The sequence below is a fragment of the Meleagris gallopavo genome, chromosome 2 (genome assembly GCF_905368555.1).
Source record: "Meleagris gallopavo chromosome 2, MGAL_WU_HG_1.1, whole genome shotgun sequence".
NCBI lineage: Eukaryota > Metazoa > Chordata > Aves > Galliformes > Phasianidae > Meleagris > Meleagris gallopavo.
Window position 1 is genome coordinate 20,979,406 of NC_139405.1, and position 26,231 is coordinate 21,005,636.

General features: G+C 41.5%; 1 long non-coding RNA gene across 1 annotated transcript in view; it reads right to left on the reverse strand.

Annotated features, from left to right (window-relative positions):
• Positions 1-25,898, reverse strand: part of LOC109365902 (uncharacterized) — a 197,710-nt gene extending 171,812 nt beyond the window's left edge. The window contains exon 1 of the long non-coding RNA XR_004158802.2: positions 24,744-25,898. This is a non-coding gene — a long non-coding RNA (uncharacterized LOC109365902). The remainder of the gene's footprint in view (positions 1-24,743) is intronic.
• Between the last annotated feature and the right edge of the window lie 333 nt (positions 25,899-26,231).

Consider the following 26,231-nt stretch of genomic DNA (forward strand, 5'->3'; position numbering starts at 1 on the left):
CTGCATGAGAGTCTCTCAATTGCCACTACTAAGCTGCCTATTTTGCAGTAGCAAGTGGCCATGTGCTGTAACACACTGATTGCCTGCTTTGGTGGTATCGGTTGCTAGAATAAGGGCAAACAAATGGGGAACCAAATATAAAAAGCAGCCAGCAGCACTGAAGAAGCATTACAGCTGCCAGGCAATAACTTAGATAGTTACAGCTGCCATCACCTAGTTCACGCAAGCTTTTTAATATCTTTTGGCAGCGCATGGTGTCACAGCACAAAAGGAAAGTTGGCACTTCCTAGCATACTTTGTTTGACATAACTGTAGGCAGAACCCAGCTGATACCTTCATCAATGTGTATGTGTTTGCTCTTAAGGTACATTTTAGCAGATCAAACATTGTTTTTCTCTTTCTGTTGCACAAACCGCTGCTAAATCATAGGTTGGGAACCACACCAGATAAATGGGAAGCAAGCTGGAGCACACGGCCAGTCCCAGCAGCACCTCCGATAAGGAACACAAAAAAAATCCGACAAAAATATAGTACGGCAGGAGGGGTTGGGGAGGGAGGTTTAAAAAAATAAATATACGGCTTTGCCAAAATGTTCTCCCGCCTCGCCAGTAGCAGCAGCAGCCTCAGAGCCAGGCCAGATTCTCTCCTCCATTTACCGTACTTATAAAAAACCCACAAGCACAAACACATAGACCATCACATACACATAATTAAAGCCTCGACATCCCTTACTGTGATTTACAATCCACACCACCAGAAGTACACAGGCGCTCCCAGGATTTCATCAATGTCTCATCTGGTGCTCTTGGCAAACCCAACCTCTTCCTTAGACACAGCGCATGCTGCACCTCATTCTCTCAGAAATGGGGATGCAGAGCTCTTCCCCTTATGTGAACTAGGGAAGACAAGCACTAAATGTGTCAGCGCTGTGTGATTTGCTGCCGTGGGACCTCATTTTGCAGGAGATTAATAAAAGTCTAGCCTGCAGCATTGACTCTTGAGACTGCTTTCTATCATCATGAGCCTTCTATGTGGCCACAGATTCGGGTTATAATATTGTACAAGGAACTGGACAGCCTCTGCATAATGATACTATTTTACAGCACTTACAAGCAAATATACAGAGAGAGAAGACTCTGCCCCCAGGATCCTCCATTGGCTTCAAATGCAGCAAGCCAGTAAACCTCCGCTTGAAATCATCCTGAGGTTCTAATAATGCATTGAGTTGATTTATTTGTATTTCATCCCATAAAACAAATGAATCCCTCTCTTAGGCCTCTGTTGCTTTAACAGGCATTAATAAACTACAGCACTGAGATGAAGAGCATTACAATGCTTTTCAGGTGTAACACTGTCAGGAAGTCTAGCAATTAAACTTGACAGAAGGAAAAAAGGGAAGCAGAAGATATCGTTATTTTAATTTTAAAACAGGAAACTGAGGCACATGAAAGCAACAAGATTTCTCCTAGCCTTTGGTTTTCCAGGGCCAAGAACCAAAAGGCAGATTTTCCTGCTTTCTCATTCAGCATCATACCCCATAGCCCTGAGTCAAGCAGGCTCCTCTCTGGGGAGCAGAAATGGCCCTCCATCCAACCTGCCTACTGCTGCACAAGAGCTAAAAACTCCAGATTGTGGGTGGTAGAACACGGCTCCAGAAGCACCACAGGGACATGAGGGAGGTGCTGTATGTTTTCCTAACACTTTGCTTTGCGACCCAAAGCAACACTTTCACAGTGGCAGAAAAGGAAAGCTGATCCACACCCAGTTTGGTCCAGGCTGCGAACACATTTTGGAAGCTCTTCATATACTGTACCAAGAGACAAGGCCATGAGTGCAAAAGGACGGTCCCAGATTTACAGACACACACACCAAGGTAGAACAGGTGGCTGTAATGCAGTAAAAACGTATTGTGAGGAACTTGTGAATTTTAAAAACAAGGATGCCTACAGACATAATAAATTGATGCATCATTCCATTAAAGCTAAAGCTTTTGCCTATCTTAAAATGACAATGCAGGGGAATTCCAGGAAAGGGACTGCTCCATCATTACTCAAATCACAGCAATTTACTCCATTCATGCAAGTCACCTCCTTGATCTCAACGGGACAACGCACAATGTCATGGCTTACATCTGCCACACAGGTAGGAAACCAAAGACACCCAACAAAGTCAACCCCAGAGAATTCCTGTGGAAAATAGATGTTTCAAGGTCCTGGCATTCCTGCCCTTCCCTTCCTCTACCACAAGACATGACATCTTCTTTTCTTTGATTATTTTAAACATTTCAGGGGAGCTGATGCCATCTGTTAGCCAAGAATTGGTTCCTCTTTCCCTCATGTTTTTAGTGGCAGTATACAAACTTGGAAATACTACGGAACATAGTCACTTTTCAATTGTATGGGAGCAATAAAATAAACTGATAGGCTCCTCTGCTAGCCCCAAAAGCTAAAGAAAGAGAAAGAGTGAACATCTAGATTTAACTTTGCAGGCAAGATATATCCACCTCAATTAAGATGCAGATTAACAAGACAGTCAGCCTTACAGCATTTCACCAAACATTTTAACTGGGAAAATAAATAAATAAATAAGCTCAGGTGCAGTGGGGCACTGAACAGAAAGAAACAGGGATAAATTGTCAATTATGATAAACTGGTTTCCTCAGTAACTATATTTATAACTGTAATGACATGGTTATTCTTTTAGTGATGAAAAGGAAGGTTTGCTACAACAGTATATAATTCAGGTATACAAGCAGGATCTGTTCCATTGGTAAAGCTGAATCTATGTCTTAATGGAACATCGCAAACCTCTAAAAATTTTTAAATGCTTTAACATTTCTTCTAAATGCTTGCAGATTTCCTCCCAAGGAGGAGAAAGCTCACAGTGCTGAATTTCTCCCCCATATCTGTGCCTGGCTTTATGAGGTTATTTCATGATCTTAGCTAGGCACTCCAGCTCCAAGAGACAGTGAGCAAAGGCACAAACGAGAGGAAGAGAAAAATAACAAATGAGAACAACTTGGGAGTGGTATTTGACTTGTTGAACATGCACATAATCTTCATCATATGCACATGCACAGGTGCTGTAATTGGACGTTGCTTCCTACCTGCTTCCAAAAATGATTTCATCAGTAAATTGCCCCATCTTTTTGAAAACATGCTTGAATTTCCACTACTGACATCAGAAAATCAGTTCTACCAATACCCTTTTAACTGCCATTTTAACTGTTTTCATAAGTCAATTGAAATCCAGGCATCAATCACACCCCTTCCCCAGCAGGCTTCAGCTGCCCAGCAAAGCTGTGGTGCCCCACCCCTGCAGGAGCTCAAAGCCAGGTTGGATGGGGCTCCGGGCAGCCTGAGTTGGGGGGGGTAGCAGACCTACCCATGGTGGGTGCGATTCGGGTGGGATATAAGGTCTCCTCCAACCAAAACCATTTTTTGGTTCTACAGCCTTTCATCACAAGTCTCTGGTCCTGAAAGCAGGCCACAGGCTGGAGCAGCACCTGCCTTCTTCCCTGATTTTCCCCCAGTTAACACTAGCATTTAGGGATGACAGGGGGTGAAGTCCTCTGGGTTTCATCCAGATTTACGTCAGGAGGCAGGTGGATAACACACGTAGGCCTCCCAGCTAGACACAATTGTTAGTACCACAACTGGGCCCCATCAGTGACAATCCCCACAGGGGCTCGTGATGGTGACAGACCAGCTTCAGCATCACAGCACCCTTTCTCTCCAACATGCCCCAGAGCAGCTTATAGTATTGCCAGTCATCTGTAGTTTGTCCACTTCTGCAATACTCTTAATCAGGCACTTGGGCAGTTGGTGTCATTACAGCCCTCCACTCACAAGGAAGAGGAATGGAAATAGCAAAGCAAACCAGATCCTTTGGCAAAACAAAGACACTGTTCAGTTGCATCTGGAAGCAAATAAGCCTCCTGATGAACTATACTGTGGGCCGGGGGCTGCCTGTGTGCCTGATTGTGTGAAATATAAGCTTCCCCTGCCTAACTAGGCAGGCTTTTCAGTTAGATGCTCAGTACTGATTAATGGGAGCGCTAGAGCTAAAGCACTATAATGCTCACAGATTTTACCCTCCGCTGTGTCTTTAGGCCATTGCCCCAAAGGCTTTCATGTTCCTAAAGCTGTCATTTAAAACATTTGTGAATCAGGATGTGTGGACAATGGAAGAAGCTGGTAGAGCCAGGGAGTGCAGATGTGAAATAATTCAATCAACGGCAATTTTTCCATTTACTTCAATGGGTTTTGGATCACCCGCCTCATGAGTGGAACACGTATTGAGGAGGAAGCAGCCCGAGCCAGATGAACAGCCAAGATACCAAAGTAACAGAGTTCCACCAAACAAGAGGATCCACAGCAGCTGCAGCTTGAGATGTATGATGTAAACAGGGACCTCGACTCAGCTAGCAGAATGGGAAAAGTGTACGAGAGAAAACTGAAAATAATCAAAGATTTAGCTATTTGAAATGCCATATGAGTTGCTGAACAGAAAATTTTTGTAGGAGGAAATATATTACATAAAGGAATAGGAGCTGTGCAGGATTTTTCTGAGGATGAAATGAAGGCACAAAGAAACAAAGTGAAAACTTCAGAACACTGAATTTATAATTAAATAAAAAACAACCAAAGAAAAAAAAAGAAACAAAAGCCTGAGAGCTTTTTATTCCCTATATGGCATAAGTATCAGTCTGTGATACTCACTGTAACAGTTTTATCACACTGTGGTGCTGAGATCATTGTGTGCTAGATGACAAAGCTTGCCCTAATTGATGCCATTAGGTAATAAAATAATTATTGTACCTCAGATTATTGGCACTTCAGAAATGACCATTTCCACACACAAGCAGTGATGCGTTTCTGGCACACAGCTTGGTGCTGAAATGGTTAACACCATATATTATGTGTCAGTAATGAAAACTAGCACTCAAGCAACGAAATTCAAAGCTAAGGCTGACACACCATCGTTAACGCAGCCCTTTGTGCTTAGCTACCACGGGAGTCTTGGAGCAGCACATGGTGTTGTACCCCACACAATATGTGCTACTACAATACCGCATTCACAACACAATGAATCGAGGTCAAGTGAGTGACCTTAAAAAGAGCTTTCTTTTAATTCTTTAAAGAAACGCCCCATGATATGTTGGAGCCCATTAAACAAAGCTGCAAGAAGATACGGTAAACTTTAATTAGCAGTGAAGGCAATAACCTCACTTTATTCTTCATAATTTCTCCCACTATGTTTTATTACACAGAACAGTCATTTTAGTACCTTTGTACCTAAGGCAGCATCTGTGTGGTGTGGTAAGGGACGTGTTGTTGGATATTTATTGTAATGGGGCTTCATGTGGTTGGAGGTCAAAGTGTAGGACTTTCATTTGTACATCACTGCTCTACTATCTGCTCATGTCTCTGGGTAACCTGATGTTCAAACCTTTTGTAAGGCAATTGCTGAGGAGGTTGTTCTTATTGTTACAAGAACTTGGAGAAGGGATGCTGGGCCCTGGCTCCGGAACAAGCCTACTGTGTGACACAAGGTAGTCTGCCAAAATTTTTCTCACACTAATCCCAGATGCTTCCATTTTTAAGGGACTCAAGTGCAGCTCCTACATTCTGATCTCAGCCTGAGAATCAGCAACTGTTATGGGCTTCTCTGAAACATTCAGAAGCAACTTCAGAAATATCACAAATTTTTACTCCCACAAATCACCTGTGATTTTGAAATGTTGGCTTCTTGCCACCCTGACCTTTGAAATATCCCACATTAAATTGGGATGGTAATCACCTACCTCTTAGAGCAGATTGCAAACTGCAAGGGACACTTTGCTCTTTTTATATTAGATATTTACCCAGTAATGGGGCATAATATCTGAACTTCCTGTATATATAAGGCACTCTGCATTTTACTGGTGGAAGACTCCAATACAAAGGGGTTCTGGATCAGATCCACAGCAGGGCTCGAGCAGCTGTATCCAGCCTGTGTGGAAAAGATATAATCCTCAGAACACCCAGGAGTCTTTTGGCACATCAATCAATTGCATTACGTATTCCTCAGTTTGTACAATTCTGCTTCTGTGCATGCTTAGAAAATGCTGTCTTGAAAAGACTCAGTCACTCTGTGGTGATCAAGTATTTATGCCCCAGCAGGCATCCACACACCTCCATCTATCTCAGCATAACAGCCTGGTCTTACAGGTGCCTTTGGAACACATCTACTGAAAGGGACTCAATACAAAAACATCATTGCTCTCAATTTCCTAGGAACCATGGCTAGACGAGGAAGGCATGCCTAGTGATAATGGCAGCACTTGATTTCCATTACATGCTTCACAGTTTCTGTCACAAAACCTTCCTTTCCCAAACAAGCACAGCTAACCACTGTGCTAGAGTTGGACTATTTTTACATCCTTTTTCTGCCCCAATTAACCTTGAATTTCACGACAAGAATCACTTCCAGAAGAAGCATGAAGAAGATCTCTTCTGTCATCCTACCCAAGACTAGATGGTAGTTTGATGTGCAGGATCCAGTTCCTCCAGAAAACAGAATTATAGAATCACAGAAGAACCTGAGTTGGAAGGAACCCATAAGAATCAAGTCGAACTCTTAGGCAGGAGAAAAGGAAAGTGAACTCAAAAGCCTTGGATGAATGTACTAACCAGTAAAGTATCAGCTAAAAATATTGCAGTTTCTTTGCTAGTTAGTCCTTCATAGGAAAGTCAGACACCAATCTTAAGAGATTTTGAGGCTGAAAATCCCACGTAGACAGAGGTAGCAAACAGTGCTGATAAAAGTCTACACCTGAGGGGAACACCTTGCAACATTCTTCCACCAACCAGCTTCCAAAGTGCATATAGATTTCACAAAAAAAAAAAATCTCTGCACCTAACTCTAGGCTGCTGTTCTCACTGTGATGTGAGGCCACTGAGGATAAGTATTGCGACACCTGCTGTTGCAACTGTCTGTGTCGTTGTATCTCCACAGTAGGACCAAAAGAACTTGCCAGTCCCAGTGCACAAGGGATGAAGCACTCTGTGTAAGATAAGAACTTGTCCTGTCCAGGATCAAAGCAATCAAGTACAACACTTCTTTTGGATCTGAAGCTACAGTTACAGAATCACAGGGGTTGGAAAGAACCTCAAGAAATCATTGAGTCCAACCCCCCAGCTGAAGCAGGTCCCTACAGGAGGTTGCACAGGTAGGCATCCAGACAGGTCTTAAATATCTCCACAGAAAGAGACTCCACAGCTTCTCTGGGCAACCTGTTCCAGCACTCCATCACCCTAACTGTAAAGACGTTCTTCAGCTAACATGCTGAAGAATGGAATTTCCTACGTTTAAGTTTTAGACGTTACTCCTTGTACTATTGCTACACACCACCAAGAAGAGCCTGGCCTCATCTGTTTGCCTCCCACATACCCTGAGATATTTATCAGATTCCCTCTCAGACTTCTTTTCCCCAGACTGAACAGACCCACGTTATTCAGCCTTTCCTTGTATGGGAGGCGATCCAGACCCTTACTCATTTTTGTGGCCCTCTGCTGGACTCCTCCTATCTTTTTCGAACCAAGGAGCCCAGAACTAGATACAGTGCTCCAGACGTGGCCTCACCAGGGCAGAGCAGAGGGGGAGGTTAACCTTCAGGAGGAGTTTAGCAGAACACAACCTTCATGAAATTACAGGAGATGGATATACCCGTGCATTTCATACCATCAAAAATCTTCACCAACAGTTGTATCTATAGTGTTTGAGGCCAGATTTTTCAGAATTCTGATATATAGTTCTGCACAGGAACATGTTAGGAGCATCAGCCTGCTGGTAGGCATGCACATAGCCAGCCTGAAGAATATTCAGAAATACGATGCACATGGCTGGGAGTGGGATGCACAGGCTGCTGGATCTGTAGACCTAAAAGCTGCTTGCTCTTAGTAGGGCTAGAATAATCACTGAATCCACCCACAGGTCTGCCCTACCATAAATGCTTGAGAGATACTCTGCAATCTCAGGTGTCTGCATAAGTCAAAAATTGTGGTTTTAGGACAATATTGTAATGTGCAAGAAAAGCAGAAATTTTAAAAATGTGCTAACCACAAGAGCTGCATTGTTGTTTGGCTTCACCAGAAACACTGCAAGCAGCACTTCAAACACAGCTAGAAGATTTATACAATCTCTTTCAACCCAGTCCTTCGAGAACAGGCGTCTTCACCTTCCTTCACCTTAGAAAAAAGAAGTTCTGAGCACTTGGAAGGCTGCACTTCACACACTGCAACAAGTATGTCAGCAGCATGCGGACCTGCATTGAGAGCAAGTGCAGAACACAGGAGCTGCACGCTCTTAGCAGCAAGCCCTCAGTGAACGCTGGGCAGGATGCTCTGCTCCAGCCCAGGCTACCTAATTGCCTTTAGAAGTAGTTCTTGATTGAGCACATTGCAGCAGTCTCTACAGGGGAACAAATGTAGAAATAATTGTCACAAGAGGAAAGGGCAGAATATAGACAACTCAGTACAGACTGAACAAGCACTTTAATAGGGAAGCAAATGAGAAAATTCAAGACAATTAATAGAAGATGGTTTAATTCTCTTTTTCTTTAAAGGCTGGCAAATAGGGCAGTAATGACTACTGTTAATTAATTTTTCCCTTTTGTGAAAGCACAGCAATGACTCACTAGGTACCAAGCGAGGATCATGTCATGAAGGCCTTTTCAAAACCCACATTGCAGACATAAATATTTGCAGGGCCTCACCTGGCCAAGTACCCTCTCAGCACCTTCACATCTCACTGTCGGAAAAATTGCTGTAGAACTGCAAGAATTCCTAAAATACTAAATTCCACTAGAAAACAACACTGTCAACAACCCCCTTCCACACAGAACATTTATTCCTAGAAAATATTAAAATGTATTCATTTAGATTCATCCTTGATGCAATGCTACCAAGTTTAGCTGTGGCAAATTTACATCAGGTGTGATTTTGTCTACATTTGAGAAACTTCCAGTGCACTGAGGCTAAAACACAGCAAGAAAAGAAACAACTAATCAGCTTCAGAAGTTCCAGGAATGCCTTCATCTCTGTGTTTTCCCTGTGTTTTTATAGTATATTGTTGCATATGAGTTAAAATTTGTGAAAACATTAAAGCTGAGCCAACTACAAAATAAGCTAATATCTTGTGTTTTCTGAAAAATGCAAGTCTAATTAGAGTTTAGGTAATTAAAGCTTTCACAGTTATAAAAAATACAATACATTCATTTATGCAAATCTGCCACAGAGTGTGATTTCAGTAAAATACCATGTAATGCGCGTAACATCAGAATTTTGCTTACAATTGAAACGTCTGCAAAGCAAGTTCTCTTCCTAAATTTCAGGCACACGCACTGTAATTCTCTTGCATTATGGATTTAAAACTCAGATTGCTTTGTCTTCATTTAAAAATGATTAGCAGTTTACATCGGATTTATGCGCTGGCATAGCCTTTGTATCATTGAACAACTACAAGCTGATTTACAAAAGCCCAGATACACTATGTGTATATCTATGTAACTACAAAGTAATATGTGATGGCAAGCATAACCAGCACATAATTTATAATTATGTGATTAGCAATATAAGCCACTATTATTAATTAACGTTTAATGCTGACATTGTGCTTGGGGCTGTATAAACTACAGGTATAAGGCAATTTCTGCCTTGGAGTGGCAAGGGGCTGAAGTAACACATCTCCCAGTCCTGCAGCTTCTGAGGACCCCAGAGGAGCAAGCTCACAGCAGGAGTCCTGCAGCCCACTCTGCACAGCCAGAGCAGCACAGACTGCTGGAGCTGCCGATCCCTCTGAAATAGTAGCAGCAGAGAAAGCTAAGAACCATTTTCTATAAAAACAAAAAACAAAACAAAACAAAAAAAAGACAACTCAAGTCTTACCAAAAAAAAAAGTTATCTGTCTTCTGTAACCCTGAGGCAGACCCAACAAATCTATTTAATACAGAGAAACATAGACCTAGAAACTCACCCATCTCGCTAGCGAGCAAGGAGGGACAGACAACTCTGGGGGGCTGCACAAATTATTTTTGGTCCATTCTATCACTGAAGAACTGAGAACTGCTTTTCAGTAGCTCTGACACAAAACCTTACTGAGCAGCCCTAGTCTATAGGATACAACATGCCCAACACCTCAGAAGCAAGTTCTCATGAAACAGCACCCAAGATACATTTGGACAGCAAAACATGAGTGAGAACAGTGGTTCAGAAACATTCGCCTGGAACTGAGACACCAAAACCAAAACCAGATAATCAAGATATGCAAAACTGCAAGAACAGTCACTATGTGTTTAAGGGAAAGGATATTTTCTAGGTAGTGTGCACAATTGAGTTTGTGATTAGATTGAGATTTTAACAAGAGCCATGCGTAAAAGAGGTGGTGCTGCTTCACAGCACTCAAGTGTTGCTCTATCTGTAGACACATTTATTGACTATGCAGAAGGATAAGAGATAGGAAATATCTTACCATGAAACCATTGCATCTCCACCAGTCCCGAAGAAGGAATAACTGTCCACTATGCAATAAAGAGGAGCCTGGAGAATTTTTAGTACCCTATGAATTGGCCATGTGAAGCTAGCAGTAACTAAAACTGGATTTAAAACATTTTTTAAGTGGTAATTAGGCATTGAAAAACACCTCTAACAGATATTGTCAGTTTTGAAAATCCTCTGCTTCTTTCATGCTCAGTAGTCTAAATGGGAAATAATCCAACCTGGAAGTGTCCTTCATTATTATTTACATAGAGCCTTACCTGCTCTTTTGTTGATAAATTGAAAAGCTGTATTTGCAACAAAATAATGATAATATACAGCTGCACAGACAGATTACGAAAAGCAAAGCAATCAGACAATTATTTACTGTGTTACTAGAAGACAGGTACAAACTTTCTTTACATCAAGTTTTAAAACTGTCACGCAGCTTTTAATTGCCATTAATAAGGTGGAGATAAAGCCCTCTGGGTCTTAATCCCATCATCATGGTGTCGCAAGTTAATGATACATTAGCCAGTGCTGTATATCACCAGCTTACAGAAGGGTCAGAAGGAACATTTCATCCTAGGCCATCAAGGCTGTATTCCATGGGTAACCTCTAACCTATTGGGACTGTCAATCAACAAGCAGCATGCATGAATACCATGGTTCTGGTCTGTCATCATCCATTATTAACATTTCTTTCAGTTGTTAACAACTAAACTGAGTTGTCAGATCTTTTCCACGATAGAGATGGGTGATTTGCTATTGATCCTATCTCAGAGAATTAGTGATCTACTGCATGGCTTTGGCTAGCCGATAGCACCGTGAGTGGCATGAGATTGTTTGGCTTGCTGTAAAGGACCTCTGAAGATTACAAGAATACAGAAACTGTAAGAATCCTATAAAATTAAAGGAGCTATCAAGGAAACAGTCCTTATGATGGATTTAGCTGAGAGATGAACTGTGATCACAGAAGTCAAGTAATGGAATCTAGCTGGGCCCCAATAATGAGCAGGACCTCAGAGGGGTATTGTCATACAGATAATAGAGATCTGCATCCAACCTACCACAAGATTCATTGGCACTTTGATCAGATTAATGCCACCAGTATAGATAAGGGCAAAAAAAGAATCCCAAAGCAAAGAACTTTTTCTATTCCTTGCTATTGAAGTCTTTTTACAGGAAAAAGTACTCTGGAGACCAGGGGTTCTATTGAATAGTTTTACATGCAAATATGACTAGAAGCGTCCTCCCAGGTCATCCCCTGCTATCTCTGACACATCATATCTCATTGATATCACAACATCACAATCTCATTGATAGATTTCTCAAGTTTCTTCTTGAATCCAGGTAGTATTCTTGCCCCTGTGACTCCCACTGGAAGGCTGCCCCAAAACTTCATATTATTCAAAATCTTTATTTAACTTCTAAAGAACATGCGATCAGAATTAGCTCCTATCAGTCATTCCTACAGCATTCAGTGTATATTTAATTTAAAGTGTTCTCTCTCATCATTTATCCTGATATTATATTTATAGGAGCAATATACTCTTACTCAGTTTTAGTTTAACAGAACCAAAGACACGGTTCCAACCTCAATTTAAATAGCTCTTTTTTCCTGTATCATAGCATAATAGACTGGCTGAGGCTAACAGCCTCAGGGTCTTTCTGGCCCAACTCCCACTTACACAGGGACACCCAGAGCAGACTAACCAGGGCCATGTCCAGGTGGCTTCTGAAGATCTCCAAGGAGGAGATCTCACAACCTCTGGGCAACCTGTACCAGAGCTCTGGCACCCAGGCAGCACCAAAGCACTTTGTGATGGAAACACCTTCCACGTCCTAGTTTGTGCCCACTGCCTCTTGTCCTGGCACTAGGCACCACCAAGAGGAGGCTTCATCCTCTTTGCTCCCTTCCTTCAGGTACATACTTGAAGATCTCCTAAGCCTTCTTTTCTCCAGGCTTACCAGCCCAAACTGTCTAAGCCTTATCACATAGGAGAGATGCTTCAGTCCCTTAATCGTTTGTGTGACCTTTTGTTGGACTCTCCAGCATGTTTCTCTCTTACACTAGAGAGCACAGAACTGAATGCAGTTCTCCAGGTGTGGTCTCAACAATGCTAAGTACAGAGTAAGGATCAGCATCTTGACTTAATGCAGTCAAGAGATACGTATAGCTGTTGTGGTTTTCTTTGCAGCAAGGGCACACTGTTGGTTTGTATTCAACTCTTTGTCCACAAGGACCTCCAGGTCCTTTACTGCCAGGCTGCTTTCCAGCTGCATATCCCCCAGCACGTCCTGGTACATGGGGCTGTTCCTCTCCAGGTGCAGGACTTTGTACTTCTCCTTGCTGAACTTGATGAGTATCTCCCCAGTGCCTTGTACAAAAATGTTCAGGAATCCCACATGTTTCCTGGATATGCTTCCCCTCATGCAACATCCAGGGGAACATCTCAGGGAATATTTCCCTTCCCTGCTTTTGAAGAGCTCCAGCAGTTGTCAGTCATTGTGAGATTCAGCAAAACTCTTTGCTGTTACTTCCAGCTGATGAGCCTCCTGCTCAGAGCAAAAAAGAAAAACATCTGCATGACCTTGTGCTTTATTAGTACTTAATTTTATCTGTTTTCCATTTCTGCTGTTGTCAGGGTCAGTCCTCTGAACTGTCAAGGCCTTTCAGCTTTCTGTCACTTACAAACTTTTTATGTGCTCACAAATAAAAATGTTAAGATAGGTTACAAGACTGATCATTAATAAGCCACTAGTTGCTGCTCTTGTCCCTTGGCAGTTCTTTCAGCCAGGTTCTCAGCAATCATCCTACGGCCATTTCTTCATACTTCTAGCAAAAACCACATTCTCCAGCCCAAATTATTTTCTTTCACATAGTACTCCATTAAATATTTTACAGAAGCCTTGATGAATTAGAGCTACCGTAGCTCTTGGTCACAAACTCAGAGAAAGATACCAAAGGAATGGGACACAATTTACCCATGGTAACCCATGTACTATTACAGTATTTGCAAGTTATGTTTTCTTCCAACAGATACACACACCTCCCCCAGTCTCACTCCACTAGAAACAAAGAGTTTTAAAAGCTACTGGAATTACTACAGTACGTATAATTTTAAAAAAAAAGATTTGAGACCTCACATGACTTGGAACAGGACAGAGGGTAAACCCATAACTGTAATATCATACATAACTATGGAAAGGATTAATTATCTCAAAATTATGACATCCATCTCAAATGAAAATAATTTGAAAGATCCTACTAGTCTCTAACAGGTTTTAAAGATTATGGCAAGCAGCTTCACAGTCGGTGTTGTTGATCTGAGAAAATACAGACTGGTTGCAGAGAGCTGCTAGCTCTAGAGTCCACGGTGAGAGTATGATATGTTGTCCTAAGTTATCTTTACCTTTGCCCCATCATTAATACCTTAGCGTTGGTATCAGCATGGGAACTTTTGGAAGGAAATAGAAGGAAATAACTGCCATCACTGTTTCTTTAGAAGCCTGAAGAACTCCCAGGTGCCAGCCCGGCTCTAACTATGACCTTGTTCTCCACAACGGTGACTTCAATACTAAAAACATGCACAGAGCTCATGCTGCTGTGGGCCCTTTCAGACAGCTACTCACCCTGTCTCATGGAAACATAACAGTACATAGAAATTGCTGAAAATAACATTCCTTTGTGAACCCCACTGCCTCACCAGGTCAATTTAATTACTCAGAGAAGATTAACAAAGTAAGAAAAGAGTAGCATCACTAGACTCTAAACCATGTGCCATGTCCTTGCTGCAGAAGAAAGGATGATTTTGTAACTAACACACAGCCGAAAGACTTACAGTAGGACTCTCAATGTTCTTTATAATATTGCACAAGTCACTCGATCACTTGATTCATGATAGTTAATAAAGTCATGACGCCAATAAAGTCTCCACCAAAATAGTTCACAAAAATCAGACTCATTCTGAGATCTTACTTAGAGCTTTTGAGACACTTTTAGATCCTTAGTTGGTAGAAACTGTCATTTCAGTAAGTGTATTTGGATGCAACAATTTCTATTTCAGCTGAATCAGTAGGACTGCTCCTCATAAAAAGCTCTTAGCTTAGAAGCTGTTCACATGGGTTTAGAGGGCCTGAATTTCAATCTTGCTGAGGTAGCATGAGGAAAGTGTGCATAGCACGTGGAATGTCGCCACATTCACTTCTCGCTGGAAGTTGATAGATTTAGAAAAAGGTTGTGCAAGTGATTACAGACAGATACCTCAAACTCTGACAGAAGTAAATGGAAATAAAAGTTTTAGCAAAGTTCGGGCATTTGTTCATTGGTCTAACACAATGAAGTACAGAAACCAGTTTCTACAAGAGCCATTCACCTAACCCTCATTATTGAATTACTCAAAGCTGATTAAATAGTCTAAATCATCATCTTTACAATTATACAATTTATTTACTAAGCTTGGCAGACCCGGGCTTATGTGAGATTCAAGGGCAGTCACCAAAAACTCCGTATGATCTGCAGTATTCTTAACTGTCTTCCCGCTAGGTGAGCATAACTCCAGTTGTCTGGACTTCTCTTGAGAAAGAGAACAAGAGGAAAGTTCATTGTCTCCCCGACAATTCGCAAGAATATGTGAATTAAAAATGGAAGTTTTGTCATTTGCATGGCAAAGAGAGCGAGGAAAGAGAGGAAGTATTGTTAGGTATTGGTAATGTAAAAACGTAAGTATGCTGTTATTTATGTAATTAGTTATTGCTTTCATTATGGGTGCAGTCTTAATGGTTATAGTATTTATGTATAATTACCTTAATATTCACTGAAATTTCCAAGTAGCTCCCTAATTAACTGTCTCAAATATATAATTACATTGCATCTTTACGCAAGACTTGCCTAATTAATGTAGTTACACCACTTCTTTGTGAATGTGCATTATTAAATGCTCTTCGCATCATTCTTCTGACTTCTTGTAATTCACGCTTTACAAAAATTAAGACCCTGAATTAGAAACCTTCATGAGCAACCAGCTCCAAAAGGAAGCACCAGATGATCTTTTCTTAACAAAAAAGAAATCTTACTGAGCCTCATTACCACCGCCTTTAACAAAAGCTTTCCATCTGGATCTCAAAGAAATCTCAGGTACCATTGTTTTTTTAAGAGGGCATAGAAAACACGTTATAGTTGAGAATAAGAGTATAAGAGAAGATTTTGCTGCCATCAAGGGTACAAACTCCAGACTCCTTAACTCATCTATCAACAAGCACATCTGGCAAACAAATCAGATGAGTGCATGAGAGCACCGCAACCACTTGGCAATGTCAGGTGGCATTTTCAAAATGCAGGAGGTAACAAGAAGTTTAATACAACTCCAGAATCCACTAAAAATCAAATGGGCTGTGGTTTTAAATCAGGAGCTTTGACACTTTCTCACTAATACCCTCACCAACTTCTACACTTTACACACTGCCTGCTGCTCTGAAGTGCCTACCATGACACTACTTGCCAGTATCACAGCTTGGAGGTCTTTCCTTAACCCTTAGCTCCATGGGATTGGTTACACATTGGCTCCCTGGGGAAAGGACTGCATTCCACCCCTGGTCTGCAACGTGTGTGAAGTTATAGGCCTGTTACAGTTCAGAAGAATTTAAATGCACTTATAGACTAAATTCTTCTGATCCCCAGCATCCTGGACTGCTCTGTTAGGCACTTGAGAAGAAAGAGACAAGAAAGAAGTTCTGGCATACTGTTCAGTAGCAAGGGTTTTCTGAGTTCATTTTGCCCATCTTCATCTGACAGAAAGGACATTAGAAAGCCACTGAAGGGACAGAAAGGCAGAGGCAGTTCTTTAAAGAGGAGGTGCACTGAAAAGTGGAAGAGCTAAAGAAATCTTGTCAGAGTTCTTACAGAATAGAACAAAATCTGAAATCACCAAAACGCAAGGACAGTATTTGTTCACATTGCAAGCTAGCAGATACAAGGAATTTGATTCTGTCAATTTCATAGGATAGATGTAGCTCATACTGTACTCAACAAATGCTGTTGACCATATAGGCATGACAACTGTAATAGTGCACTCCAGCAGCACAGAACTCCCTGTCCACAACTGGTCTGTATGTTTTTCACACCCTGAATTTGTTTGAAACAATTGGGTATGCTCCACACACATTTTATAAGGATTAATCTACTGGTTAAATAGTTACCCAAACAATTAGGATTTGGAGAAAATTTTGCCAAATGTACTTGTAAACTGTAGAACTGTTGTAGCAAGTGACACTCACCCATGTGGCAAGTGAAGTGAGGCAAGAAACACACTTTGAGGATTTTTACTGAGCACACATCACTTGGAGAATAGAGGTAAAGATCCCTGACAGAGCTGTAATGAAGACAGTCAGTCTGTTCCAGACAGCCTGCTCCTTACACTAATTTGCCATTTCCAGTGTGAAATTTCACTTGGTATTTTTGCACAGCAACTAGATCTCAGAGGTAAAAGGACAAAACCTTCAGAGCTTGGGACTCAGGTTTGTTTGTATTTACCACCGCAAAGATTTCAGCAACCAGCTGTCACAGATAGGCAATGCAGGTACATAGGACTAAGTAGACTATTCCATTTTAGCTCCCATAGTAATCACTAAGTACTAGTACACAGGTGTATACTGCATATAAACCACACTACACAAGAAAAGAACCTACCCTGGATACAGATAGAACTACTTTGGTAGGCAAAGAGTTGGCATTGATGAGCTTTACAATGCAGGCCAAAATGTACAGTTAGGCACAGAAATAAACAGCTTGTCTTTCAGAAGTGCCAGATGTCAGGAAGCCAGAATAACAACTACTGCATACATCTTCAGGTATCCTGCCCTACATCCATATATTCTGGCCATTTCATAATGACATGTTTTTTTTCCATAGGAGCCCATAGTTCTGAACTGGTTCAAGCACTGAAAAAAAAAACAAAAACCTTAAACTACTCGTTGCTAACAAATCACTACTATTTTAAAAGAGCCTCTTGCTTTTTGAAATAACAGATACCAACTCATATACTGAATGGATACATTAATTAAGCACTACGTACTGCAGTATTTAGATAGATGTTCAACCTGTCAGTTGAGCATGTTTCAGCCGACATGTGACATGCAGGTGGAAAATAGAGTATCATTTCACCATGGGTTTTTTCCATTTCTATTTTTTTCAAGCTCATAGTACACAAAGAGTTACTGAAATAGTCAGTCATGCAACATCTGGGAGACAAAAAACACACACAGGAAAATACAGCAGAAGGGGAAGATTCATGAAAACAGGAAACATTAAGAGGAGAGTGAAAATATGTCAAAACAAAGGAGGCAATAGACCATCAGGACGAATAAGTTCACTGATCAGCAGAAGTTCCTCAAGAGCCTTTGGAGACCAGCAAGGTAATATAGGCCTCTCCTGACACAAAAGATCAGCAACCTTTTTAACCTCCGTTTTACATACACAGTTTGGTGGTCTGCTTATTGAGAGAACACCATTTTCAAAGCCTGTGTCTCACTCTAATGGGAAACATCAGCACTTAAAGAACATCGCTAATAACAAATGCAGATGTTTACCCATAGGTGCCCAGAGTAGGTGCTTGGACCTACTCTGCTAAGTTAAAGCATCACTGGCAAACATGCATATTCAGAGGACTTTTTGCTCCAACTGCAAACAGAGCTTTACACCAGTGCTTGCACAAACAGCCTTTTACTTGCCCAAAGCTTTGCCAGCACTCCTGTATTTTCAGTCATAAAATAAGATTCGTTTGCACCTCTTGTCCTCCCTTACATTTCCACCCTGAACAGTTTAGTCACCCAGTCTGACGCTGTCAATACTATTCTGAGCACTGCTCAGGCAATGTTTTAGTGACAAATGTGAGTGCAGAAACCAGGACGCGGTGCAACATGAGGAGCTGTGAAAGCAAAGGCCACTCTGCAAGAGATTATATGGTCTTTTAAGCCAGCCTCTCAAAGTAGCCTTCCCCCCACCTTTCTGAGGGAGGCCTAAGATAGAGAGAGCCTTTGTAAGGCATCATCAGCTCTTGAATCACTATAACTTTAGACAAAAGCAGCCAGGTATCATCTGCACAGAGAGAAGTTCCTTGCGTGGGCTTTCTCAGTCTTCTTATCACAAAACAATCTAGGAGGATTTTGACTGAGGAGATGAGGTATCTCGATTCTTTGCAACAAACCAAGCCCAAGCCTGTAAGATCTGAAAGGCAATTCAGAAAGATCTGAGGACAATTAAGAAAACAAAAACAAAACAAAACCGGACTTCAGTGTAGCCTCACCCAGCCAGTGGGTTCTTTGCACTTGCACCAAATATGTGGGCTCTTCCCATTTCACAACACGTACTTTGCTCAGACACAAAAGCCACTTAGATACACAATTCCTACTGACTTTCAGAGGAAAGGTAAGCACTTAAATGCACTTGTGCCTTCACAAATCTCCCCCTAGTGACACAGCAGTAAAATTAATTCTCCAATAGCTGCAATAAAATGTATTCACTGATGCCCTACGAAACATCCCAAATAAAAATCAGGCTTATGGGAACAAAAAAAATGCACAGAGTACAAAAAAAATGCACGGAGTAAATGCTCCTCTCCCCCCACCTGGAGAGAGGAGTGGAGAAACCTTTGGGGCCAAGGTCAAAGTGGGCTGTGAACCCCATGCAGGGACAGAGGGAAGGCAAGAAGTGAAGGCTGTGCATTGAGTTTGTAGCCAAAAGTTGCCATCAACTTCAATTCCAAAAGTAAAGATGACACCCAAAGGACATACCTTCATGAATCCACTCCAACATGTGACCTCAGAAAAACCTCTACTGGAAGTATCTCAAGCTCTCTGGAATAGCTGCCCCAAAGGTGAGAATGCAAATGGCTGTTAGATGCCAGTCTTGGTGAGAGGTGGGTTCTAGCATTTCTCCTCTTCATCTCACCAGTCTCTGAAAGACAGGATGTTCAGGGATTTGCAGCTATGATGCTGGAAATCATGAGCTTGAGCTCTCTGGGGTTGTGAGTGATCTGCCACACCACCCATGGGTGTTTCATTTTACTTTGAAAATATACTAAAGCCTTTTACAAAGCCCAGTTTAGGCTGAAACAGACCAAAAAGTCCACATTGTTCACCCAAGACCTAAACATCATCACCGAATAAAGCAGCACGTTGGGTATTTGTCAGACTACAGATGTTGGGCCAAAGCAGAAACTAGTACAGGGTTGCAATGAACTTCTAGGGTCTGTAACGTATCACATCATACACTGACCTGCCCATCACCAAACACAGACCCCACAGTTTCCAGGCACACAAGCAACACCTCATCTCCCCCAGCTGTAAATACACACACAACATGCACTCCAGATCCAGCAATCAGAAGTGCACATGCCCTCTCCAGTCCCAGCGAGTGCACAGCACTGTGCTCAGCAGGACTCCCACAGAGTGAATCCCTAACCACACATCTCAGTTTTAGAAACTTAATTTTAACCGTTACCTGAAAGGCAGCTCATCCACAAAGCATAGATCATTCGCAACAACAACGACATCAGGAGAGATAGAGGAGTTTGGAGGGGGGGGGGGGAAAGCCTCTTAATTACATACAGTGCTGCATGACTTCACAGAGCAAAGCTTTTCTTTAAGATCTTAAGACCACCCACAAGCATAACACATGGCCTGGAACCTGAAGAGAATATCTGAATAGGGGTCTCAGCATAAGGATGGGAGGCAGGCAGTTTCGCCTGGGCATATGCAAATGTTTGTTTCTATGGGATCAAATAAAAATTAACTATTTGTTGCGTCTGGTTAGCATTTGTCTGAGCTGGGGGGCTGCTTGGTAAAACACGGAGAAATAAACCTCTAAAACCTGAGACACAGGAGGATTATTTGTCTGTGCAAGGCTTTAGTCACAGTTTTTGGTGTTTTATGTATGGATTTTGCGCAGGAATAGGACAACAAGGGCTTTGTTCAACTTGATCATCTCATCAAACAAGGCTAAAAGAATAAAAGTTGGGATGCAAGACTAAATGGATATGATCTGAATGCATATTTGTGTTACATCTAATACAACCAGCATCATAGATGAACAAGATCAAATAAATGGTAAAACCTGACAAAGAGAAGAATAGATGGTGTGTGGAGCCATCTGTTTTGGAGGACACCCAAATCTGTCTGAATCAGGAAGGCCAAACTACCAGCTATTCTAAGATCCTCCATTCCAAGAGTGGCCTAATACGCAACTACACAATCAGCTTCTCTCACCATCACTTTGGCTGCAACTTTTTTGTGCAATTAAGTAATTTATTCCTTTCTTCATCCTCCTGATTCTAATGAATCCAAGCCACAAACAAGCCCCAGTTGCTCCTATTCAAGGAGTCTGATTGCATCTGGCAGTAATTGCTGAAAATCCTGAAGAGGAAACAGGGAAGGAAAGCATATTGTTTGTGGGGGTAATAGGTGAAGACCTGCCTCTCTTGACCTATAATACATTAGTGTCAGTGAACATTTGGCAGCCTTCAGATGATTAGCAATGAAGATGAATCAAGCAAAAAAAGAGGTAGAAATCTGCCTCATCTGAATCGCCAGAACTGCATAAATTTGCATGTTGATTAGCTGTTCTTTTGTCTGTGTTCCTAATTATTATGACACATTATGTCTTCATCATGCAAGATTCTGATCTGTCTTGTTCAAAATGCATGTAGAAAAAAGTGCTGTTTATTGATTCAACATGTAACTTTAATTTTTATGTTTGCTTTAATTAAATACATATTTGATTGCTTTTGACTGGTGTCTCATTTTTTTTTTTTTTTAACTCTTATTTACTTCATCCTGTTGACAAACAAACAGGTAACCTTTCTTTATTCTCAGATCACTTGCTGATTAAAATCCTCCCTACCCCCATCCTCTTCTTCACACACAACCACCTTTGCTTCCATGTTAGAGCAAAGATATTTCAAAAAAGGTCCTTAAGTAATGAGTGGTATCTACAGTTCTGAGTAGAACTGCATGGACTTGAATTAACAGTAGCAAAGAAGTTCATGTACAACACGGTCAAGGTAATTTTCTTACACCATAAACTCATTAGCATTAAGACCAATAAAGTGTCTGGAAATGCAGACCTTCTGATCCACAGCATTAGTTACAACAGGCTAGATACTACCCATGAACTCCTCCATTGACTTTCACAGTAGCAAGATTAAACTGTAGAGTTCCCAACACCAGAGGAAGCAAACTCTCCACCATCCCACTGACTCTTGCGTGATTCCAACAATCACAACACTCTACCTGCCTCTGTATGTTGCTGTTTCTTCTCACAAGACTTTCTTGGCTAAGCAGCCAAAGAATCAAAGCCAAACAATAAAAGACCAAAATAAGTAAGCATCCATTGCTTTGACCTAAAACAAGCTTCCAGAAAGTTTTCTTAGCATTAAAAAAAAGCAACATAAGATTAAATTTCAGTGAAAGATTTCATAGTATACTTCAATTTATATTTTATCTCTTTCAAGTTTTGAGATAAAATTGACGTCCTTCTGAAAGTTAAACAGCATGTTAAAAGGAAAATTGGGGAAATGCATTTCATTGTAGAGCACACTGGAATGTTGAAATGAAACATGAGTATTTTTGGCTATTTTTTTATTTTTCCTAAATTGAAACAATTCTCTGAAAGTGGCACAAATTCATGATTTGTTTTGTTTGACAGAAGTCCGCACGCTTTAACCAGAACCACAGTTTTTCAGGTTAAACATTTGACCCTCTTCCTTCGCCTACTACTATTAGTCTACCTTCACATGTGTATTCATTACGGAAACTGACCTGCCTGTACTGAGGTAAAAAATGTTTCTCTGGATTTTTTGTTTCTGATAAAAAAAATAAACATAATCACTGTTGCAATTTGGAAAACTAAGTAGCCCACTGAACTTGGCAACAATTCCTCATACTGTGGGCCAAATATGAGTATCAAGACTTTGGTTAACTTCCTTTAAGCATAAAAATTATGTGTTGTTTTATTATTATTATTATTTTCTAAAATCCACTCTTTCAAGGAAAGCAGCAAACAGCCTATTAAATTTTCTCTAATGGCAATAGGAATATGCTAGTCTGTGTACAGATATTAATCAAAACTGTACTGATAAAGATGCCTGTGGGTGATAAAAGCTGTATATGCAAACAGTTGATTTAGCTGTTGGTTTTTTTTTTGTTGTTGTTTTGTTTGTTTGTTTGTTTTTTTTTACTGTTGTATCTCTGCCAAATCAAACAAGATTTAAAACAACGTTTACCATTTTTTACTGTTAATGGTACCTGATTGGCTGCAAGGGTAATCGGTTGCTTGGTACCCAATAAGCATCATGAAACATAGGTAAATACAAATCCATATTTTTAAGAATATGGACACATAATTAACACATTGTTACAGAGTAATGACTTAAAGTCTTTGACATCAACCCACAAGGGAAGGAGGAAAAAGTTGTTGTATTTTCAGGCTATCCATCTTCATTTTCCTTAAGTATCTGATCCCGACCTAGAGGCAAGCAGTAACTACCCTGGATCTCCATTACAGTACCCAGAAGTAACAAAAGAGCCAAAAGAAATCTCATACGTGGACAATAAATAATAACAAAAATAAATTGAGTCAGCTAGTAGACTCTCTTCTGAGCTTTCCTTCCCAAAGCACTTCAGCACACTGCCCACACAGAAGCACAACAGCTCTGGGCTCAGCCAGCCTCCACAGCAGCCAAGCACAGCCAGAGACAGGCAAGTATACTGCATACTAGGGCAAAGCGCAATGGAAAAGGGAGCCCTGCTGGCATGACTGCCATGGGGCAAGTCAGTACACCTCATCTCTGCCCTGGTAGCATTGACCTGAAGACAAAGCAGCCACATGATTACCAGCACTACTCTACATCCAAGACCACCACTATGCTCTACCAGCACAACCATCAGTACATCAAGGCATTGCTTGTATCAAGGAGGATACATGACTTTCATTCACCACACAAGATATCATGCTGATGAATGGATGCAGTGCCCTCTCCATGCTTTATAGTACCTTGGGAAACACCAGACATCCTTCAGTTCTCCCTTCCCAGTAGCATCCTGAGCAGAGGAGGGAGGCAGAGTGCAAGGAGCTTGGCAAGCAGGAGAAGCCTGCTCCTGCAGTACAGTCTCATTTCTTCCAGCAAAGCTGTTCACACTATCCACTGACTTCCATCCCCTCCCATAATCCTTTCCTCCAACTTACGTAATCAACAGGAAGGACCCAGCCCTTCCTCACACCTGGAAATCAACCCAGCTGCATTACAAGATCCAAAGACCAAATACTTAGATCTTTTGTAAAAGCTTCCCATTCCCTCCTCCTCAGCCCATGAAAAAATAAGAGCCTCATTTTACATCTGGTCAAGTTTATATTAATATTAAAATCCCAGGAAATGCACAGTTGAATAGGGCTTCTGGCTGCAGTGAACGCACCAAAAAGTTCCCTCCATTTGTCCTGGATTCCACCTCACAATACTGCCTTCTGTCCAGGATTGCTGCAGAGTCCAACCCATAAGGCTAAAGTCTTGGAGTGAAGCTGGAGACACCAACCAAGAATTACCAACACACTGTATTATAGTTGGTGTTACATCTGGAAAGATTACTGTGGTGAAAATGGGAAAAGAAACAAGAAGGGAAAGAATGCTCTCCTGTATCCAAAGATCTAGGTTCACAAGAAAGACTACATAGAGGAGGGATCTCCAGAAAAAAAAATCCTTCCCCACTGGCAGTCAGCCCTTAAATGGGGTCTAGGAGGGGTGCAGCCAGGCTTCTGGTCACACAGCTGAATTGCTTTCACCTGTGATTTCACGGCTGACTCAGTCCTTTCCTCAGGTGATCAATCAGTTGTTCAGGCCATGACTCAACAGTTCCCATACACACTGGAAATCGACCATGACTTAGTCTTAAGGAAATCCACTCTGCAGACATGAGTTCTTCCTAATTAACATCCAACAGGCTTCCCAGCTCCCAAGAAAGCTCTTACAGCTACTAGCCAAAGAGTGGCTGGGACTAAATCTGCTAAAAGTAAAACTTTTAGATCTGGCATGGTTTGGATTCAAGCAAGGATGTAGAAATGAAATAGCTTGAGTTGCATTGATGGATGAGGGTGTCCTGTCAGTGGGGAGAGGGCATAAATCCATCCTCATCCTCCTTGACTTTAGTATTAACCATGAAATATTGCTGTCTCACCTGATGGGTGGCAAAAGTCCAGGGTAAGATACCAAAATTATTTTCAGTCTTTTCTGCTGAGACGCACCCCATGACTCCTGAAAAAAACCATTATTTTCAGCATTAAATTCCTCTCTCCTGTGGACTTCTGATCTATATTCTTTGCAGCACTTCCCCATGTCTACACAGAGCCACTATATGATGTGACATGGATTGAATTGTCAGAAGTGGGCAGATGAAATATGCCTATATCTACATCTTGGTGAATATAAACACCCTGCTACCTCCAACATGACAGTGGAAGAAAAGCAGGTGGTTACATTCAAGCAAGAAAGAGGTAAGACAGATAGGAGTCAGAAAAGCATCTTTAAGAGCCTGTCACTAGTGTGCAGTATGCCTGGCATGAGGTTGCATTTCCAGAATCGGGGTGTTTGTTTCATAATTTAGGAGTGCTCTTGGATTTGCTACTGATGCTAACATTTCCCACAGCAACCTCTGCAACACTTCTGTTCTCTTCCATTGGCTAGCAGGCTCTCTCCCATCCTGGCAGGTGATGACCTTGTCTCAGTTATTCATGGCTGTGTCACTTCTCAGCTGGACTGTAGTCATTTGAAATATGCAAGCACGCAGCATTCACGCTTAGAAAACTTCATTTACTGCTGCAATGCATCTCTTCAGTGACAATGGCATATCAAACCTGGCATTGGGCCTGGCACCAGCTTCCCATGGAATTCCTAATTGAGTTCATGGTCTTCATTCTTATCATCCTCGTCACATCTAACAAGCTGTACAAAGCTGCAATGAAGGGGCCGTTTGACAGATTTGCTCCTCTAGACCTATGAGCTTGCTGCAGAAACACATCTGTCCAGAGCCTTCAGCCTGTGGATCAAACATCTTCACCTCTATCATAAGGCATAATTCTCTGACTTGCATAAATAATAACAGCAGAAACACAAAAACAAGGTTCTCCATTACACCTACTTTTCCCTTGGCAGGTAGATTGGAGAGGCAATCCCATCAGAAAACCCTGATAAGTTGTGTAGGGTCCTTTCCTATACACAATTCCCACAGTGCTTGTTCCTCATGACAGATCCTCAGTCCACAGGCAGCACCAGTGTCACCAGCAAAGCTAAAGCTTCCATTCGCACAGTACAGTTGGGTTAGCATGGCCATGGTACCAGTTGCGCTTTGCTCAGTGGGTGCAGGGGCTGCCTGCAGGGAGCTGACATGTCAAGCATGCACGAAGGGCAGGGGCCCACATTGGATCCACCATGTCTGGGAGTTAACTTGGAACCAACTGGAAATAAACCAAATAGGTTGCACCTAGGTACTAAAATGCATTATTGTACCTATTTTTATTGTACCTGAACGGATAATGAATTTGCAGGAATCTGTATCATGACAGCTCTTCAGCATGAATATTATTTTAATTGTTTAAACTGTGAGTTTATACACTTCTCTCAGCTTGGTAAACACAGTTTTAGAGGATGTTGACAGGTCACTTGGCCT